The sequence below is a fragment of the Pelophylax lessonae genome (assembly GCF_965119305.1).
Source record: "Pelophylax lessonae genome assembly, chromosome: 1".
In the NCBI taxonomy this organism is placed as follows: Eukaryota; Metazoa; Chordata; class Amphibia; order Anura; family Ranidae; genus Pelophylax; species Pelophylax lessonae.
The window spans coordinates 697,906,096-697,915,533 of NC_138768.1; the positions used below are offsets into that span (position 1 = coordinate 697,906,096).

General features: G+C 41.4%; 1 pseudogene across 1 annotated transcript; it reads right to left on the reverse strand.

Annotated features, from left to right (window-relative positions):
- Positions 1–6,019: 6,019 nt before the first annotated feature.
- Positions 6,020–6,905, reverse strand: LOC309544769 (eukaryotic translation initiation factor 5-like; annotated as a pseudogene). Its single transcript has one exon. The product of its transcript is annotated as a eukaryotic translation initiation factor 5-like (transcript).
- Positions 6,906–9,438: the final 2,533 nt, after the last annotated feature.

The window sequence follows — 9,438 nt, forward strand, 5'->3', positions numbered from 1 at the left end:
AAGGTTTAGGAGTGTGTCCATAGGAATATTTGACCATTCTTCCAGAAGCGCATTTGTGAGATCGGGCACTGATGTTGAATGAGAAGGCCTGGCTCGCAGTCTGCGCTCTAATTCATCCCAAAGGTGTTCTATTGGGTTGAGATCAGGCTAGTCAAGTTCCACCGCCCCAAACTCACTCATCCTTTTCTTAACGGACCTTGTTTTGTGCAAAATCTCCACTCAGTAGTCATGTAGAGATGTGTTGAATACCAGATCCAACTCTCCAGGACTCATCACCGTGGGCCTGTCAGCTTCAACATACAGATATATACACACTCAATGAGATGTTCCTGGAGTGATAGGATGTATATGATAGTATGAAGGTGATGTGCTGAAGGGACAGGTGTGAACAGTGACAAGGATGGTAATCACTTGATAGGTTTGTATAGGAGAGTTCAAGATGGTATTTAGGAATGCAGATAGGTTAGTATCGAGTATGCTAACAGGTGGTGAGGACAGCAGATGACAAATACAGGATAGACTAACCCAGTGCAAGGATAGATAGTAGTAGACAGGAGAGCTAGCAATCTATGCAGCAGTGCAGATGATAGATGGTAGTAGGCTCAAGAGTTAGCAATCTATGTAACAGTGCAGATGATAGGATAGTATGGATAGGTAGTAACAGTCCTTAATGTGTATAGGTAGATAGTGCAATAAGGTTATGGAGGGTTCCCCTGCGGGGTACTTATCACTTGTAATGTTAGTAGTTTAGAGAGGTCCAGTAGATAAGGAATGATCCGGTAGCGAGATACAGGGATCAGTAGCGAGGTTCCGGTCTGCTCCAGGTAAAGGGAATAGCTGGAGGTTTCGATCGAGAGACAGGCTTGAAAGCATGTGGATAACAAGGCAGGTTGAACGAACAATGTGAGTGAGACCGCCGGCGGTTGAAATAGCCGCTCTGCGGCGCTCAGCAGTGACATCATCGTTCTTAAAGGGATATGTGTACCACCTGAAGAGAAAGGTGGGACACATTACAGAGAAAGTGGTGATTAAGGGTACCGGAGGTACCAGAATCTTACACTATCCCTAAAACTGTTCCCACAAAGTTGGGAGCATAAAATTGTCCAAAATATTTTGGTATGCTGATGCCTTAAGAGTTCCCTTCACTGGAACTAAGGGGCCAAGCCCAACCCCTGAAAAACAATCCCCCACTATAAGCCCCCCTATAAGCAAGGATCATAAAGACATAAACAAGCGAGTTTGGGGTGGAGGAACTTGACTGGCTTGCACAGAGTCCTGACCTCAACCCCATGGAACACCTTTGGGATAAGTTAGAGTGGAGACTGTGAGCCAGGCCTTCTTGTCCAACATCAATGCCTGACCCCACAAATGCGCTTCTGGAAGAATGGTCATACATTCCCATAGACATATTCTTAAACCTTGTGGACAGCCTACCCAGAAGATAAACCAACCAAATGTATAGAAAAGTAGGACTTCCAAGGCCACAAAGGAGGGATGATCATATATATATATATATATATATATATATATATATAAAAAAATATAAATGTATTACATCCATAGACAGCTTAACAAAACATAATTAGACACTAAACATATTCCTAATAGGAATATTGGAGATACAAAATATAAAAATGTCCCTGATCACGGAAAGGGCAGGTCCTCAAAGCCGACACATTTCACCAAGAGCTTCATCGGGGCTACAGAGGCCTTTTAGACATTCTCCAATCACCAAATGTGCCAGGCATCCAAATTCCAGGGAAGGCGCTGGGACTATATAGACAGGTACGACCATTGATGTTAAAAGGGGTGGTGTTCCTACAAAGAGGGGCCCTCCTTTACAAGGAGACCCATCATCCAGCGGTAACTATATGTAGTAGGTTATTTGCTCATAGACTATACACTGTTCACCTTCTCTATCCACTCATTGTGAGCACAATAGCCTGTCTAGGCTGCTCAACCAGATGACCAAAGATAATGAGGCCCCCCTCTCCACCCTTAACAAAGATGTAGTATCACTCCTGGTCGTTCAGACATTCTGACTACGTCTTTATGACAAAACTAGTAGGGCGCCAGTACGTCACTTCCGCTTCCGGTCTTTGGAACGGATCCACGTTCCGGAATTGCATGTCTACCACGCTCATTACATATCTATTAATCTTTAGGGATAGTCTACAGATGGGTATGGTGCCAGCTGATTGGAAAAAAGCCAATGTGGTACCAATATTTAAGAAAGGGCCGAGATATATCCCAGGTAACTATAGGCCGGTCAGTCTAACATCAGTAGTCTGCAAAATTTTGGAGGTGATGTTAAGAGACTATATACAAGACTTTAGTAATGAGAACTGTATTATTATTAGTAGTAATCAGCATGGATTCATGAAAAATCTTTCTTGCCAGACCAATCTATTAACCTTCTACGATGAAGGGAGTTGCCATCTAGATAAAGGAAAGCCTGTGGATGTCCTGTATCTGGACTTTGCAAAGGCCTTTGACACCGTTCCCCACAAACGCTTACTGTACAAACTAAGGTACATAGGTATGGACCATAAGGTGAGTACCTGGATAGAGAACTGGCTCCAGGGGCGAGTCCAGAGGGTGGTGATAAATGGGGAGTACTCGGATTGGGCGGGTGTGGAAAGTGGCTCTCCCAAGGTTCTGTCCTAGGACCAATCCTGTTTAATTAATTAATTCATTCATTCATAAACGACCTAGAGGATGGGATATCTAGCACAATCTCGGTATTTGTGGACAATACTAAACTAAGCATGCCAATATCTTCTATGCAGGATGTGGAAACCTTACAAGCAGACCTGAACAAAATAATGGGGTGGTTAACTACATGGCAGATGAGGTTTAATGTTGAAAAATGTAAAGTAATGCACTTGGGCTTCAGAAACATGAAAGCAAGCTACTCACTAGGGGGGGAACCTCTGGGTGAATCTAAGATGGAAAAGGACCTGGAAATAAAGGAAATAAAGAGATAATTCTCCGACTCTACAAGACCCTGGTCCGGCCACATCTGGAGTATTCCGTCCAGTTCTGGGCACCAGTCCTCAGAAAGGATGTGCTGGAACTGGAGGGAGTCCAGAGAAGGGCATCGAAAATAATTAGGGGTATGGAGGATCTCATCTATGAGGAAAGACTACAAGCATTGAACTTATTCTCTCTGGAGAAGAGACAATTGAGAGGGGATATGATATCAATGTACAAATACTGTACTGACCCTAGCATAAGGAACAAACTTTTCAGAGAAAGGGAATACAATAAGACACATGGCCACTCACTAAAACTAGAGGAAAAACGGTTTAACCTTAAATTACGTAAGGGGTTCTTTACTGTCAAAGCAGTAAGAATATAACATAAAAGTGTAGCGCTACAAAAAAATGATAACCATAAAACTAATAGTAAATAAGTGTCCAAATGAATGAGTTCCTAATAATCACGATAGTGTATGAAAAAATGTCCAACTGAATTAATCTTCAATAAAAGTGAAGAAGACATAAATCCACAAGTGCAATGGTCCAAAAGAAAAGGGAGGAATTCTTCCCAGGGCACCAGGAGTGTATGAAGGAAAGGGGACACCTCTGTGATGGGATATGATAAGCAGCTTACCAAATTTCCATGGCTGCTCAGATTAGTGAGCTAGCCTCTCCCAGCTGTTAAATCCAAACCACTGAAGGTTGAAAGGTACTTTTTTAGCTCCAAGGAATCGCCACTTGAGATGTAGTAGGATCGGTATGGGATTGGCACTCATCAATAAATATCGTCAATCATACATGAATATGTGAAGAGAGGAGAGAGGCAACACACATAGCGTAATCCCATTTAAAACTTGTAGTCTTGTTTATTTAAAAGTTATACTCACAGTGTATCTTAACAAACAGGCATATCAATAGCGTTATCAGGGATGAGGATGCGGCGTCCCGCAAAACAGTCCCAGATGGTAGGTGATGGAGGCCGGCTAGTTTCAAGGGGCGTGTGGACGTTGCGTCTGGAGTCGCCAACGTTTCGTCTCAATAGACTTCGTCTGGGCGTGACCCCAGACGCAACTAACACGCCTACATAGGCGTGTTAGTTGCGTCTGGGGTCACGCCCAGACGAAGTCTATTGAGACGAAACGTTGGCGACTCCAGACGCAACGTCCACACGCCCCTTGAAACTAGCCGGCCTCCATCACCTACCATCTGGGACTGTTTTGCGGGACGCCGCATCCTCATCCCTGATAACGCTATTGATATGCCTGTTTGTTAAGATACACTGTGAGTATAACTTTTAAATAAACAAGACTACAAGTTTTAAATGGGATTACGCTATGTGTGTTGCCTCTCTCCTCTCTTCACATATTCATGTATGATTGACGATATTTATTGATGAGTGCCAATCCCATACCGATCCTACTACATCTCAAGTGGCGATTCCTTGGAGCTAAAAAAGTACCTTTCAACCTTCAGTGGTTTGGATTTAACAGCTGGGAGAGGCTAGCTCACTAATCTGAGCAGCCATGGAAATTTGGTAAGCTGCTTATCATATCCCATCACAGAGGTGTCCCCTTTCCTTCATACACTCCTGGTGCCCTGGGAAGAATTCCTCCCTTTTCTTTTGGACCATTGCACTTGTGGATTTATGTCTTCTTCACTTTTATTGAAGATTAATTCAGTTGGACATTTTTTCATACACTATCGTGATTATTAGGAACTCATTCATTTGGACACTTATTTACTATTAGTTTTATGGTTATCATTTTTTTGTAGCGCTACACTTTTATGTTATATTGCAATTTGAATCACTGTTGGTTGATTTTGTGTTGGCTGCTGATATTTATCATTTCCTTTTATTCATTATTATTAGCGCGGAAATATTTTTATATTTTTTCTTAAATAAAGCAGTAAGAATGTGGAATTCTCTTCCACAAGCAGTGGTATCAGCAGGGAGCATCGATAGTTTCAAAAAACTATTAGACAGCCACCTTAAAGACCACAACATACAGGGGTATACAATGTACGGTTAACAGCAAACACAAGCACATCATAGGTTGAACTGGATGGACTAATGCCTTTTTTCAGCCTCACAAACTATGTAACTATGTAATCTGTACATGTGAGTACAATATTTTATTTCTTTAATAAAACCATATATACAGATTTACACTATGTGGTCTTTCCAACTTTACTCACCTGGGGATTGCTAAACTGGACGGGCATCTGTGGCCTAAGTGGCCCAGTTTGAGAATCAACCAGACTCATTCAGAGATTGGGACGTGATATCCCTGTGGGGACCTCAGGCATACCTATACCAACCAGATTCATCCAGCGATTGAGATGTACCCCTGTAGGGGTTTTTTTGTTCTGATGAGTGTGGTCCTGGGAGAGCGGGGAGCATGAGCACTTTTACTTCCACCATCCACTTTCTTGTTTGTCTGGGACTGATATTTTTATGGACTATATATTTATTCATTCATACGCTGCAGCACTTTTTCACATCATTGTGTTTGAGGTATATCACTATAAATTAACTTTGTGCAATGGTCTACAGCACTTATAACTTTTTAAGCACCTAGTCACCTTTTGGAGTAGTGTTAACGGGGGATTTTATGGATTGAACATATTTATTTATTCATCTGTAATATTTTTTTATGATTATGGTGCATTACATTGTTGTTCACAGTGTCACATACTTTCAACCTTTAGCACATGTCACTTTAAAAAACATCAATATTCATTATTTATTAATTTCATATTCACCTGAGGTATATATATTTATGTATTTATTTAACAATTATCACTCATATTACACATCTTTTCATTTTAACATTTAAATATATTTTTTTCTGGTTGTGGTATACTAGACTGAAATACAACTCACCACTCTCCCCTTAGGCAGCGCCACCTATCCCTCTCACCCTCTTTTGTTCATATCTGTGTAACCCTTTGGTTATATTTGAGGGAGGCTGTTACTGACCATAGTGCGGAATCCTTTTTCACATGTTCTCTTATCTTGTCATTAAATTAAATTTCTATTAAAACCATGGCTCCTGTGTTTTTACATCTAGTCTTTCAGCCATTCATCAGAATCTCCTTTTCTGATGAATCTATAACTCCCTCTTCCTTCTTTTTCTTTACAAAGTAAAATGCCATGTTAACTCTGTCCCCAATTGGCCTTTCCAGGTCCTCACGTCAGATTCTTTGCATGATCACCTATTTCCTCCATTCTGCATCGCTGAGCCTCTTCAGTCGTGTCTTCAACCCAATATTCATCATCCTCCTGCTCTCCAACCACACGTGGAGGATTTAACTTTGTTAGGACAGGCGATTCATTGTTTGCTGTCTTTTTTATCTTCCTTCTTTTTGCCTGTACTGGCGTCTGTGTTCTCTGGGGGGGGGGGGGGTTTGAGAATGAAAGTACAGAGCTTATGATTTGTATCCAGCATGCCTTGATAGCCACAGGCTTTACAGGAATTGCCTATTGTTTGTTTCTTGGGATTTACATGCAGATCTGTTTCAGGATTCTCACACTCAGGACAAAGAACAAACTTTTTAATGAATCCATCCAACATGTCTTGCAGCTTATTTGCCTCATGAGATCCACTGACAATGTAACAGTCATTCTTAACATCAAACTGGCTCTGTGCTCCCAGCTCACAACCAAAAAAATTTAGTGGGATACGTAGGAGACCGATAAAGCACCTTTGCAATGTTAACCATGTTGACGATTACTGCCTTTATTGCATTTGCTTTGCCCTCTTCCTTGGCAATCAGACGGGGCATTTTGTACCAAAAGAACTGATCAGAAACACTGCGGTTGACATTGACAGACATTTTGGTTTATTATTAGCTCTTTCAAGAAGAGGAAAAGATCCTTGATTGAAACTTTTTGGTATCTTCTATCTGGAAAAGACTGGATGACATGAAAATAATTTCTCCAACAAATGCAACACACCACTCTCCTGCACTTAAAGGTGGGCCCCACAAAGGTATCGCTCTAGGCTCCAAATAAATGCCACCTTGCTGCTCTCTCAAGACTGGGGATGCCTGGATACACTGAAATCAGGAAATAAGGGTGCACCGGCCTAGTGCATTATCCTCCATAAAAACAGCTTTATTAGCTAAGAATTCATACTCACAAACATATGCTTGACAAAGGCACATCAAATCTATGCATTTATAACATCCAAAGTATAACATAACAGATGTGACGTCCTCAGTATGACTGGCTGATGCGTTTCGAGGCCCGCTCCAGGCCGCTGATGTCGCTTCCGCCCACATCACTTCCGTGCTATCAACAACGTCACTTCTGCCCTTACTTTAGCCCTTATTGCAACTGCCTGGTGTGTTCCACAGTGGGTCGCACACTGGCGAGGGACACTAAACTCCCTCCTCCTACGTGTGTACGCCCACCACAATGGATTTCTGTGCTATAGGAAATACTGGATATTTATACAACGGGAAGCACGTAGGGCAGTAAGCTAGAATGCCTAGCCCTGCTTATTTTCTTTGGAATACACCGTTACATAGTAGCTTAGCCGCCATTCCATTTAATCAGTAGCAGGGAGGCTTGCACAGTGTATACAGGGGAATGTGTGGAATTTTCTCAACACAGCTAGCGAAACATGTATAGACAGGATAATCATTGCAGGGGGGAATAAAATTGTGTAGCACAAAGTAATATGGCAAACCTACTTCAAAACGCTAGTGAACACATCTTTACTGTCACATAGCACCGATACACCATTGTATCAATTACCCATATTTGACTGTTCCAACCTATATGGTAAGACTGTCATAACTTCATCCGCCACCGGTCACAGACTGCTCTTCTATTTTCCACAAAGAAAGAAGCAGACTGCATCCACACAGAGGACTCAGCAGTGACCCAGCAAGGGGCCCCACCTATCTGACCGGCAACAGTCTAGGCACATGGCCCACTGTGTGAATCCACACCACATATACACACCATATATATCTTAATGACAACAATATGCATCAGGGAGCATCTTAAATGAACAATTTACATGGTAATTAATCTATTTAATACTCAGGATTTTTAAGAATGCGATTATACAATTAAAACCATAGTCATAATTGCCACCATAAATATAAAAAACGCACTAAGTAATTAGTTATAGTTACAAATATCCAAAAGGTAAAAATGCAAGTACCCCTAGAGGATACAGTAGTAAATGAATTAAAACCAATAATGATAATGGCCAAAAATGAAATAAGTCCCACCCTCGATTTGGAGAACACCAATCATACGCTCACTTATTGATTGACTTAGTTGCCTATATGTAACATACAGTATGTATGGTGCCATATTAACTCAACAATGAAATGGATAGATTATCTCTATGTCTCTCAGCCATGCACAAAACAAAATGGAAAGATGGAAAAGAAAAAAAAAATGGGATATAAGGACCCAGTTTCTAAAACATATATGGGTACCTAAATGTGAAAATGAATATAAAGGTTAGGGATGTTCTCACCCATCTACAATCACATCTGTAACCAGTAATATATACACACACACAAATGAAATAAAAGTATAATGTATTTAGTACACGGAAAATGAGAATAGTCGCTGGGTTGGTGGGGTGGAGTAACAAAACCCCAAATAAATGGGTAATCCTTAGATGACTCCATGGATCTCAAGGTCCTTATTGAGTTCCCCGGGAGTCAAAGTGAGATCCCAAAGTGAAAATCCAATAGGTCTCTCTCTTACACAATTTTTGAAACCTTCTACCATTATCTTGATCTCTACCTATGACCTCAATGTCAAAAACCCTCATGCCAGACAAATCCCCATTGTGATGCTGCCTAAAAGGACGGGGGACTAAGTATTTATTTCTCTCCTTATCTTTTTCTTTTTTGTTCTTGCTCAAGATGCTGCATTTGTGTTTCCTCAACCTTACCCTCAATGAGTGTGTTGTATGCCCCACACAGAGAAGGCCACAAGGGCAGATGAGACCATATATGACAAAAGTGGTACCACAATTATTAAGTTATCTAATCTTAAAGGTACGACCACACCCCAGTACCTCCTTCTCTCTATGCCACATGTACAGCAAGACCCACAATTTCTCACACCACATTTATAGCTCCCCCTTTGGTCGAATAATGTGGACCAATTGTTTCCTGTAGTTGCCTCATGACTAACCCGGGGTTTATGGACTCTACTGTGTGCTATTTGGCTCCTGAAGTCTCTAGGATTTCTAAAGACAATCTCAGGTCTAGTCAGCAAAATTTTCCCCAGGGCAGGATCCTGTCTCAGGATTTTCCAGTTGCGCTGAAGTGCACGTTGTATCTCAAAAGCTTTAGTGTTATAAGTGGTGCTGAACCTAATGGAGTCTGTCCTATTTGGTTTAGCATTTTCGTTATTGTTTTTACTCCTAAATCTGGACTCGTTCACCATTTGGTTAACGCCTTGTAGAGTATCCTTACT